This window comes from Nothoprocta perdicaria, unplaced genomic scaffold, assembly GCF_003342845.1.
Source record: "Nothoprocta perdicaria isolate Ctin4 unplaced genomic scaffold, notPer1 scaffold_124, whole genome shotgun sequence".
Lineage (NCBI taxonomy): Eukaryota > Metazoa > Chordata > Aves > Tinamiformes > Tinamidae > Nothoprocta > Nothoprocta perdicaria.
Window position 1 is genome coordinate 962,276 of NW_020454361.1, and position 10,943 is coordinate 973,218.

A 10,943-nucleotide genomic window follows, 5' to 3' on the forward strand; every position below is an offset into this window, starting at 1 on the left:
TGAGGGTAAGTACTGGGGGAAAGCGGGGCTGGGATAAACACTGCGGGCTGTGGACAGCAAGAGCAGGGATCAGACATCCTTGAAGGGGGCTTGAAAGATTTCACTGGCCTCTTTTATTCACGTGAGACAGCAAAGATTTCTCTGCAGAGAACTGAGGAAACTGTTTATCGTGCAATTTCTTCTGCTGAATGTCTTGAACGTGTCAGAATTACAGGAAAAATGAGTGGAGAATCTATGGCAATTCAGAAGAACGAGYGAGATGCTAACAAGTCGACGGAAATTGCACTTGCTTTTTGCTTCCTCCTTCACGTACTAGCATCACTGCTCCTGAAGCAAGGGTGATAGAAATGCCCCCACGCGAGCAGAAGGAGCTTGCATGAGTTTGCAGGTTCTCAGCTGGTAACTTTGGGAAACCAGAAGTGCTTAAACTCATATTTTCTAAAAGGAAAATGCATGATTAGCCTGACACTTTAGGCTGAGCTCCTTGGCTACCTGCACCCACCCGTGTCCTGAGCAGGGCCCTGCTTCTCATTGCTGAAATGTGTCCAGGCCCTTGGAGAACCACTAGATAAAACTTTGATATCTCTTCTCTATATGGTGCTCCCATGCATCCCTCGTTATCGCAACTAAATTGAGTTAAACTCTCCTGCATTATTCCATTTCCAAGGCATAATACTGTTTTCTCTTTGCTAGAGTTAAATACACTTTGGTTCAAAAGCATTTATTGCATCCCAGCGGACGGGATCTTATTGCATCCCAGCAGAGGCCTTTTTCACTGCAATTACTTGCCCAGAGCTTTGTCTTGATTACATTTGAGCCTCCGTCTAATGAGCTCTCCTCCCTGCTCTCATCTGCAGAGCAGAGGCAAGGAGCTGGTGGCTGCAGATGGTGGTTTCACTTCCTAAGTGTCCCCTTAGCTACTTGCATCCATCTATTCAAATTATCCTTCATTCRTATCCTTGGATCTCCTTTCTTCTGCCTTTTAGTTTCTTCACACTTTCTTGTACCTACCACATAGACAAACATTATTTATAGTCCCATTCCTACAGTATCGTGTCATATTTTGTGATTATAGCTGACTATTTTGGCTGTTAGTCAGCCCAGGATGCACAGGACAAGCAGTAAGACTAGATGGTCTAGTCTTGATGGGACTAGATGGGAAGTTTTTACCGCTTTTCAAGGAAGAAAGAGCCGAAACTCGTGTCATCTGTAAGCTGCTCTCRTGGACGTTCTGCATGAGAAAAGAGTCTATTTTTCACCCTCAGGTCAAGATACGGATATACAAAGTTTTACTTTTCACATACTTCCTGTGTTTCACGTTCAACCAAATGTCTTCCAAGGCTCTTGCCGGGTTTCCTTCCGGATCGTTTCTGGTGCTTTTCTTTCCTCAGGCCGAAATCAAATTAGAATCTGTCTCTCCCTGGGAGCGGGTGGGCCCCGTTCTCCTGTTTGTTTTTCAGGCTTTGCTGGTTTATGTGCTGCACAAAATGAGGTGTTGGCCAGATGGTGCGAAAGCAGCATCTGAGGACGAGCCRGGGCAGAGCAAGTGAACAAATCTGAAACAGGCAGAAACGCCGAGCCCTGTCTCGGGCACTGGGGTGGCGGTGTTTGCATTCCCGTGGATTTCTCCTGCACGGAGGAAACAGCGTTTGGCACACGCAGAGGGAGAACCAGGCTCGAAGCAGGCTCGGGTGGCCGTGGCTCCCGGAGCTGCAGGCTGCTCTTGCCGGGATGCTCTTCTGGAGCAGCTCCAGCCCCGCGTTCCCAGGAAAGTGGTTTTTGGCCCCCGGAGGACACGGGCCCGTGGCTCCACCTCGCTTTCCRTGGAAATCCGTTCCTCCAGAAACTCTTGAGATGCTTCCCTGGATCCCAGTCCAGCTTCTATTTTTCCTTGAGGTCAAATCACAGAAATTGTTTCCAGTGGCGGGGGCTGCAGTAGAAGAAAACATGTGCAAATGTGCTTTAAGTTTGGCATTACTTGTTTTTCCAAGGCAGTTTGCGGCTGGCATTTTAATTTTTTTTATGACATTTGGGGGTTGTTTTCTTTTAAGAAAACTGTTTTTTTCTCAGGCTTGTAAACTGAGATAGGAAATTAGCACTCAGTGAGGAATAAGCAACCACTGAAAAATGCAAATTCAGCCGTTAACCGAGAGCAGCTCTTGAGGTCTGGAGGCACCAAGCCACGGAGAGCGGCACTGGGAATGCTGAGTGGGACCAGAAGGAGCATAATGGTCTGTCCCCATTGGGATCATGGTACCTGCACCTGATGGGCCCTCCAAAACTGCCATCCCGCTGGAGAACGGAGCCGGAAAGCACAAGGAGGAATTACTGGCATTGCCTTCATAGTTTGCCCAAAAACTCCTTTCTCCGAATTCAAAACAGTCTCTATCTTCAGCGCGCACAGGGGAAAGTCAGTTGACAGGGAGAATAATTTATTAGGTCTTTAACAGAAGATGTTGGGACCTGTTCCCAGCAGTCCCGCTGCCAAAGAGAATAAAMGGAGGAAACAAATTCTGTGCTATCTCATGCAATTCCCTCCTTAGATGATTTTGTTTGGACAGATGACAGACCTTCGTAAACTGGTTCTCAGTGAAACCACACAGAAGGACAAGAATAGCTCAGATAAAAATAATAATAAAAAAAAAAGACAGTTAATTAAGAGAATGACCTAACTGCACCATTGCAAAGCTTCAGGCACTCACAACAGCCTTGTTGGCAAACCTAGAAGTATATTTTGCAGGCACATTTGTCCCAAAAGAGTAATTTCGGCCAGCTTAATGTTTAAACGTTGAAGAATCAGCCACCTCCCTCCCTGTCAAGAGTTCTTCGTGCTCCCGTTTTTTGTGAGTCCCAGGTTTAACTCAGATCAGGCACCCACCAGSGGCTGCCCATAAGAAGTTACTGAGTGTCACAGGAAGAAAAATATTTCTAGAATTCCTCCGCATTTTGACTGTCCTGACCTGGTGCTCTCGCACACCAGAGACCCTGCTGTGGGCAGATGGTTAGGTTTTGTTTTTATATCTGGAAAAGAAAATCTCATGGTTAAATGAAATAAAGCCTTTGTGCAGACCTGCATTTTATTCATGTGAATGAGATGCTCAGGAACCTGGGAGAGGAGCTTGCAGGTCGGTGCTTCAGAAAAATCCAGACTATTGGCTCAGTGTGATAGGAACCAGACGAGTTTTCATGTGCRCAGTTGTAAGATGCTCCAAATTTAGGAAGTGGAGTCAAGCATGTCCCTGCAGGCCCTGGGCTATCCTGGAGATGGTTTTGCCTGGGATGGGGACAAGGGTGTCCATATGTGTCCGCACAGTGGAGAGGGAGAACAGGAGCAAACCCTGCACACGAGACAGCATTTTGGTGTCACCAGAGCCTTGTTCCTAGAGCGACCCGCGTTCGTTTGGGGTTTGCACAGGGTTCTCCTCCTGTGCAATCAGGAGGATTTGTGCAATCTCACAACCCTGCCTGCAGTGGTGGCTCATCTGCCCAGCAGGTCCATCTAGTGGTGGCTTGAGCACAACCACACAGGTCTCCACGGATGGGACCTGGGATGGATCTGGGAAAGGGCTGGAGCCTCCCAGCCTGCGGGCAGCTCCTCCTCTTTGCCACAGAGAGAAAGGCCAGACGCTTTGGTGCTTATGGAAATTATGGATTCACTGCAAATGCTTGTCCCAGCAAAGGCAGGTTGTGGTCAGCGCCGGGGTGTGGGGCTCTGAGTCCATTTACGTTCTTACTTCTTGCTGTGGGTCCTTCTCTGCTCACACTGACCTCGATTCATTGGTTTAAGTCTCTCCTTGGGGCTCTCCCACCTGCTGTGTCCTCAGCTGCTCTGTGAGGAGTCCTGGAGACCTGTGAAGGTACCRGGGGTGTCAGTAAATCCACGAAGTGTCGGGTTGGGGCTCAAGGATGAGCTCTCCATGAGCCCCGGCATTGCTAAGCGAGCAACAAGGCGGAAAACACACTTTGCTGCCCAGAGAAATGCTAGTCGTAAGGTCGGACGCGGTCAGCATCAGGCRAACCCGGGCTCATCACTTGGCACATCGCGAGTCTGGCGAGGCCGATAAGATAAAAGATCTCAAGGGAGCCCGGGGCAGGGCAGACTAATGTAATGTTGCTGCTGGGTTGCAAATTGTCAGGGCTTGGCTTCCTTGCCAAGGTCACACAAGTGGTTTTCAGCAGAAAACGACTTTCACTGCCAAGTGCAACCACGCTGTGGCCCTGCTTGCAGATGTGCTCGCAGGACACGGCGGCAGTGAAGGTGTCCCACCGGGATTTGCTCTTCCTCTTTCCCCACCAGCACACTCAAGATGTTTCCTACAGGCAAAAACACACTGGGAAGGCAGGTCTGGAGCTCTGGAGCCCTCTCGCTGWCCGTTTGGACCAAGAAACTTCGGGGAAAACATCCAACGATAGCTCCATGTGCAGGTAACCATGCCGTCCGTGGCAGGCAGACACACTCCTTGCAGGAAGCAAGCCCGGGGGTACGGATTTTCAGCTCCCTGTTTCCTTCCAAGGCTTGGGATGTCCCAGTAGAGCAGTCAGCAGCACAGCTGAGTGCCATGGGGGTCCGAAGGGTCCCAGCGTGTGGAGGACCCATCTGCTGCTAAACTCGACAGCAGTCAGCAATAAAGGAGCGAGGAGCTGGTCCTTGGCCAGGATCTGGGCTAGACATTTGTGTTTTCTGCGATGACACATCGCCATGCAACCACGAGGGAAGTTCCTCCTTCTGAAATCCTCATATTTGTAAAACAAAAGTAAAAGATAAATAATAATAATCCCGTTCAATGGAGGCCTGGAATCCTGTCGTTCTCTAAAAGAAACATTCTGGGAAAGCTTAGAAAGAAAAAATGCAAAACATTAAAATAATGATGCATAAAAATACAACTAAGTAAATAATGCTCCATGCCAAGACTTCAGCTGAACCAAATGCTTGAGGTTCCTGTAACAAAAGTCTGGAAAGTAATATCTTGGTAATTATTTTTATCTTCTTACTTCTTTTGCATGGTGGCCTCATGAGAGCAGACCCAGGGCCTTCCTCGCTCGAAAGGAAGCGAGAACAGGAACCCCTTGACCACGCCGGAGCTGCTGGAGGAACCAGCCATGCAAGCACATAGACCTCGTAGAACACAGTCAAGGTGAGCTCCAGGAGGGAGGTGCTGTCAAAAGCAAAGTCTTTCCAAGTTCTTTGAATTAATGATGCCCGTGTTCACTTTCTGAAAGGCAAAAATCCTTTGTTGGACATGAGAGCAGCATGAGAGGGGGTGAGTTTGTTGTCTCTTGTATCAGTCTGCATGAACCACACCAGGCTAAAATATGTTGTTGGGGATCAGGAAAATCCTGGAGGAACCACTCGGAAAGCTGCCACATGAAAGGGATCCATTCAGTCCCTGACTAATGCAGACTACACGCAAGTGTTGCAGCCTTTAACATGAAGGTCTTGTCAGCCTCAGCACATAAATTAAAGAGAAGCACAGCTGTTTATCACACTGCGCTCAGTTTGCCCCAAAAAAAGGCCCATTTTCATGGTACGGATTGCTCTCCAGAGAGAAACTGTCAGTCTGAAGTCTCTTGGAAGTGGTCACAGCCGGGGTGAGGGCGAGTTCTCCCAGGAAGCACTTGCACTTGGTCATGGTTTTCTTTAGTGTCAGTCCAAGGTCAGGACTCATTCCTGAGCCTTATCTAGCCCAAAAACCCCGTGGTTTTGAAGCCAAACAAGCAAAGTGGTAAACACAGACTGCACCAGCCCCGTGGTATCTGTGTCTTCATGCTCTGAGTATTGCAACTTCAGAACGAAGGGAACAAAGAGGTCCTTTCAGCCAAGAGATGTGGCAGGGTAGGAGCATGAGGGCAGGTTGTGTCTTCTTAAAAAAAAAGAAGGCACATTCCTGGGAAGTCCAGGAATGACCTGTCTCCACTGGTGGCCCATCTGGACACCAAGACCTGGTGACCATCATCTGTGGAAGCCACCAGGCTGGGATCAGGAGAGGCACCTCAGGAGTAGAGAAGGGAGCAAGACGACACCCTCCAGGACAGCAGCACCCCTGGGATGCAGGAGCAAAACCTACGTGCTGGCCAAAACCCCCGTCTCCAAGGTGTTTACTTTACGTTGGCCTAACGGCCCTATCTGCTATCTATGAGAGGAGAAACGGCAGAAGGGAACAGGACACCCCAGAAAATGGTGTTATAATGAGCCTCCCAAAAGAGACAGAAAGGCCACATATATATGGAAGCATAAGATACACACATATATATAAGATGTGAAAAACCAAGATGCTGGCTCTGTACTTAGAGGATGCTCCAGGGCTTTGTGTGTCTGCTTGCCTAGAGGCTTTTCAGTATCATTATAAGARCTACGGGAGGAGAGTGCTCTCAGAAATGCATATCAAGTTATTGTTTTTTTCAAAAAATCACTTGGGGGGATTCTGAGCCAATATCTGCCATGTTCCCTCAGCTCTCTGCTTCTTGGTACTTAAAAGCTGCCTAGAAAAGACAGAAGTTGCATTAACTGATTAACTGTAACGTGAGCATATCTTACTTCTGCAAAGGCGAAAGCAAAACGTCCATTGATCATTGCTGGACAGAGATCTTTTAGCTCAGAACAGGGCATGCGGTTGGTCATCCTAGAGGAGAATGTGTTTTCTTCTGCCAGCAATATTTCCCATATTTGAGCAAACTCGAGACACAGGAAAGCACAGGCATGTCTTTAGATTTAGCTTGGAGCCAATGTGATTATAAAGATATAACCTTAGCAGTGGCTCTATTGAGTTTGAGATCCACGCTAATGAATCATTTCACATCATGGTCATTCCAGCTGGTGCCCTCAGGCTGAGCCCAAACACGAGGCTTTCCATAGAAGTGGCTGAAGAGGGCAGAGTGGTCGCCAGCCTCCGTGCTGTGTTTTAACTATCAGTGATCAGAAAGGGAAGGATTTGATGGGTAGGTATTTTTAAAGAAAGCTTTGGTGTGGCCTCTGTTAGCCCCTCCTGCTGCCTTCCCCAGCACAGCTTGTCCCACACACCACCTCTCATAACAATCCCTTCTTCCCTGAGGAGCAGCTGACATCCCAGCAGGTCAACGTGCTCCAGAATCTTTCCGGGGAAAAGAGACAAGGGCATCGGACTCAAGCAAGAGCAGCTGGGGCCACACGTCATCCCCGGCTCTCGCTGCGTGGGTGCCTCCCGAGCATCCCCTTGGGGTGTTTGTATGAACAGGACCTTTCTGCGAGTTTTTTCACTCTTTCAGCTCGTTGGGTGGACAGGGGCCACCGAGCGGTATCTGAGATGCGAAGGCTCCAGACAGTCACAGAATTCACAAAATTACTGGGGGATATGTGCTYGTTGGGCACCTGATGCACTAAGAGCGAGATGAAAGCAAGCATCTTGGTATGTTAAATCCAGGCAAAACAAATAGCTGTTGTGGATTCRATAATGGAAACTATTAAGTCAGTACCACAATAGGGAACTATTTAGCTTAACCGAGACCTGGGGACGGTTTGTTCTTCRTAGGCCCCTGGATCTGATTTTGAGTGTTTTCTTTGCAAGGCAGGCCAGTTTCCAGTATTGTCTCTCATGGGACTAGCAAAGCTTGTTTGTAAACAACGACCCTTTGGGATTAGGAAAGAGCAGACAACTCCAGAGCACCTTGGGTTGTTAACCCTGCTTCCCACTGAACGATTTCTGAGTGCAGACATGCAGATAGATTAAAGGAAAAATGGGAAATAACATATACCTGCTTGGCCTTCTTCCCTCAATAGGACAACAGCTTAACTACTCTGTGTTCCTAAATTCTCATCCTTCCATCTCCATATCCTCCTCCATTTCTCCTGCCTCTTTTCTACCAGGTTTCCCAGCTCAGAATGACGCATGCTCCATGGTCCATCAGTAGAGTAGCACAAATAAGTTTATCAAGTGTTAGAAATTCAGCTCTCATTCATTATAATATACTTTTATATTAACACCGAAATTTATATCTCTGGCAAAATCACCCYTCTGTTGTTAAGATGGAGCACCGAAGTCTCAATACGAAAGAGGATTAGGAACTTCTATTCTGAAAGAGGATGATCATTTGGCGCTGTTGCTGTAACATGCTGCATTTTACAGCTGGGATCTTGTTATATTCTTGTTCTTGTAAAATTGCTTGATTTGAAGTTAATCTGATTTGATTTTCATGTTGATGGAACCCTTCTGGCTGCAAAAGGCTGAGAGAAGCAGGAAATATGTGGTACAGTCTTAACTTCATTAATGTCCTCAAGATGGGSTCTAGGAGTGGATGCAACCACGAGCAAGGGCAGCAAAATTAGAAAGAAAAGTCCTAAACAGGACCTTAAAAGAGAGGTAAGGACCTTGGGAGTAAAAACAGCTAAAAAGGATTAACTTAGAGAGGGTGCTAGGTGACACGTTGGGAAGAAACAATCCTGCTTAGGACCAGGAGCTCATTGGATGYTACCACTGCGTTGGCTTGTAAGAATATTAGGTAAAGAAATCAGTTTAAAAGATAACTGTGGGTGTGAGTGTGACACAATCTACCCAGAAAAGCAGCCAGCAAACAGGAAGAGACCAGCCCCTTGCAGTAAACATGTTTGGCAACCGCGTGTTGTGGGATCTGCATTACGGGGAGGTGAGCGGGTTGGAAGCATCCTGAGTAAAGAGCATAGAAGTAGAGAGTTTCAGAGGCAATGTGTTTAAAAGGGGATAATGGGATAAAATCTTGAGAACTACTAAGCAGGTAAAGATGTTTGATATCAAACCAGAAGCTGAAGCACTCAGCTGAATCTAGGAGCCAGAGATCTGCACCACGATGTGGAAGGGACCGTGCAAGGGGAGGTCAGTGGGAATAGGAAACCATCGGAGATCACGAGCACCTAGAGGAGGGAATAACCATCGGAAGTGACACTGCAGATTGGAACTGGGAATGGGGGTCCTAAGTTAAGGAAAAAGTGTCTTGAGCCCTTCCTTACTTGTCAGAGTAACTTCCTACGAGAAAGAACCCAGGTAGACTTGGATTTCCCAAAAATTACATCAACGAATGTATATGGGTCAGTGCTAGGCTGGATATGACAAGCTAATTTTGCGTATTYCAATTTCAAGGGAAATATCTTTACTCCCAGGATTCCTTCGGACATTCCTCCTCTGTAAGAAACAGCAATAATCTTAGGAGAAAGGGCAGTACCACAGTCCAATCGAGCTGTGAAAGGTTAACTTTTTTCCCCAGAAGCAGAGCAACATCCATGAGACATTTTTGTCCCTTTGTCATATTCGCTCTCTGCAAGCCTGCCAAATAATTTTGCTTTGTAAACTGGAGCTGAACCCAGTAGCGCTTAAKGCTTGTTGAAATCCCAGTGGAGAAAAAGGCCAGAAAAGGCTGTGTCTTCAACTGCCTTCAGCGTGTGCCCGACGATGGCGAAGCAGGAGGGAGGTTTCTCCTGCCTCCAGCAGGTACCGAGTCCTCTCGTGCTCCCCAGCCCCGTGCTGAGCTCTGCGGGAGCAGCATTTACTCATTCTGTGCAGCCTCTGTGACTGCGACTAGGAACTCGGTGCRTTGCTAACCATGCACAGTCATAGGAAAGGGATCTCAAAATGCCTAAGTGCAAAATTCTTGTAACATTTGCCTTCGACAGGCATGCTGTTAACGATAACTTGCTTCCCCTGCAGGCTTCATTGTATGAAATGCAGCAAAACACTCTAAGGTACATCCGAAATACTTCACACTGAATTAGACTTCCATTAAAAAGCATCTATACTTGCTCATTAATTTTTCTTATTGTTATTTAGCATGTTATTTGGCAGCYCCCAGTGCATTTATTTCTTTCTAACCACAAGGAATTTTCTTGTCTGCCCATTGCCATCTATCCTGTGCCTGATTATCACAGTTGAATCATCCCGGCATRAAAAATATGGTAATTGCTAAATGCATTATTAATTCCGAGCAATCATGGGAAAAGAAGTACGAAAACTCAAAGTGCATTTCCGTATATTGGGTATCACATAGCACAAATTAAAAAAGAAGGAAAATTTCTTGGAAGGATATTACACCACTGGTCTGACAGGAAATGAGGAGTTATAAAAGTACAGAAGTCTGTGATTAGCCTTTTAACGACCAGACTAGATTAGAATGGATGCACTGGTAAGTGAAAGTATGTAGGTACTAAAAATAAGAATATGAAAATAGCAATATGTAAGTGATAATGAAAGATAATGGCTATATTGCCAAATTGTGTGTAAGTGTTTTGTTCTGGAGAAAAGAGACTTGGTGCTTCATATTAAACAGGGTTGAAGCTCGGATCCCCCACTCCAGAAATACTGGCAGTCTCCTAACCAAGCCTTTGGAATATCTCCAAGGATGGAGGCTCCATCACCTCTCTGGACAACCTGTTGCTGAAAAGGCTTGTCAATATGCACTGGTGTTACCTGCTCGTGCTGACTGTCCCTCAAGCACGAAGAGCCCGTCACTATTGACGGTCTGTGGGCTCAAAGCCAAGCCATGAAGATCTCCTCCCGCTTCTTTCCTTTGAGTCATCCTTGCCTTGGTCCTTTGCCTAATTAGAAAGTAAGGAGACTCATTTCCCTGCAAATTGACCAAGTGGACTGGCTTTAAGCTGCTGSGTATGGCCTGTAATTGCACGCAGAAACCTGTCATTTGGGCGCAGAGCTGCACCTGGTGGACAGCAGACGATGCTGTGAGGGACACGCGGCCGGAGCAGAGCCGCGTTATTGCATTAGCGGATACTGTCGAAAGGCACATTGCTTCTGAGCTCATCTARAGCAAGCTCTGCCTGTGAAGACTTCAAATTCCCCTTGACAGAGGCCTGCTTGGCATCTACTGTAAGGTTTTCTGGCTTTAGGTTGCAATAAGACCAGTGGAGGACCAGTCTTTCTTTGCCAATGACTTAGAGCTGCACATAGATCAGATCAAGGAAGGACTGTAAGGGAYGGAAAACTCTGATC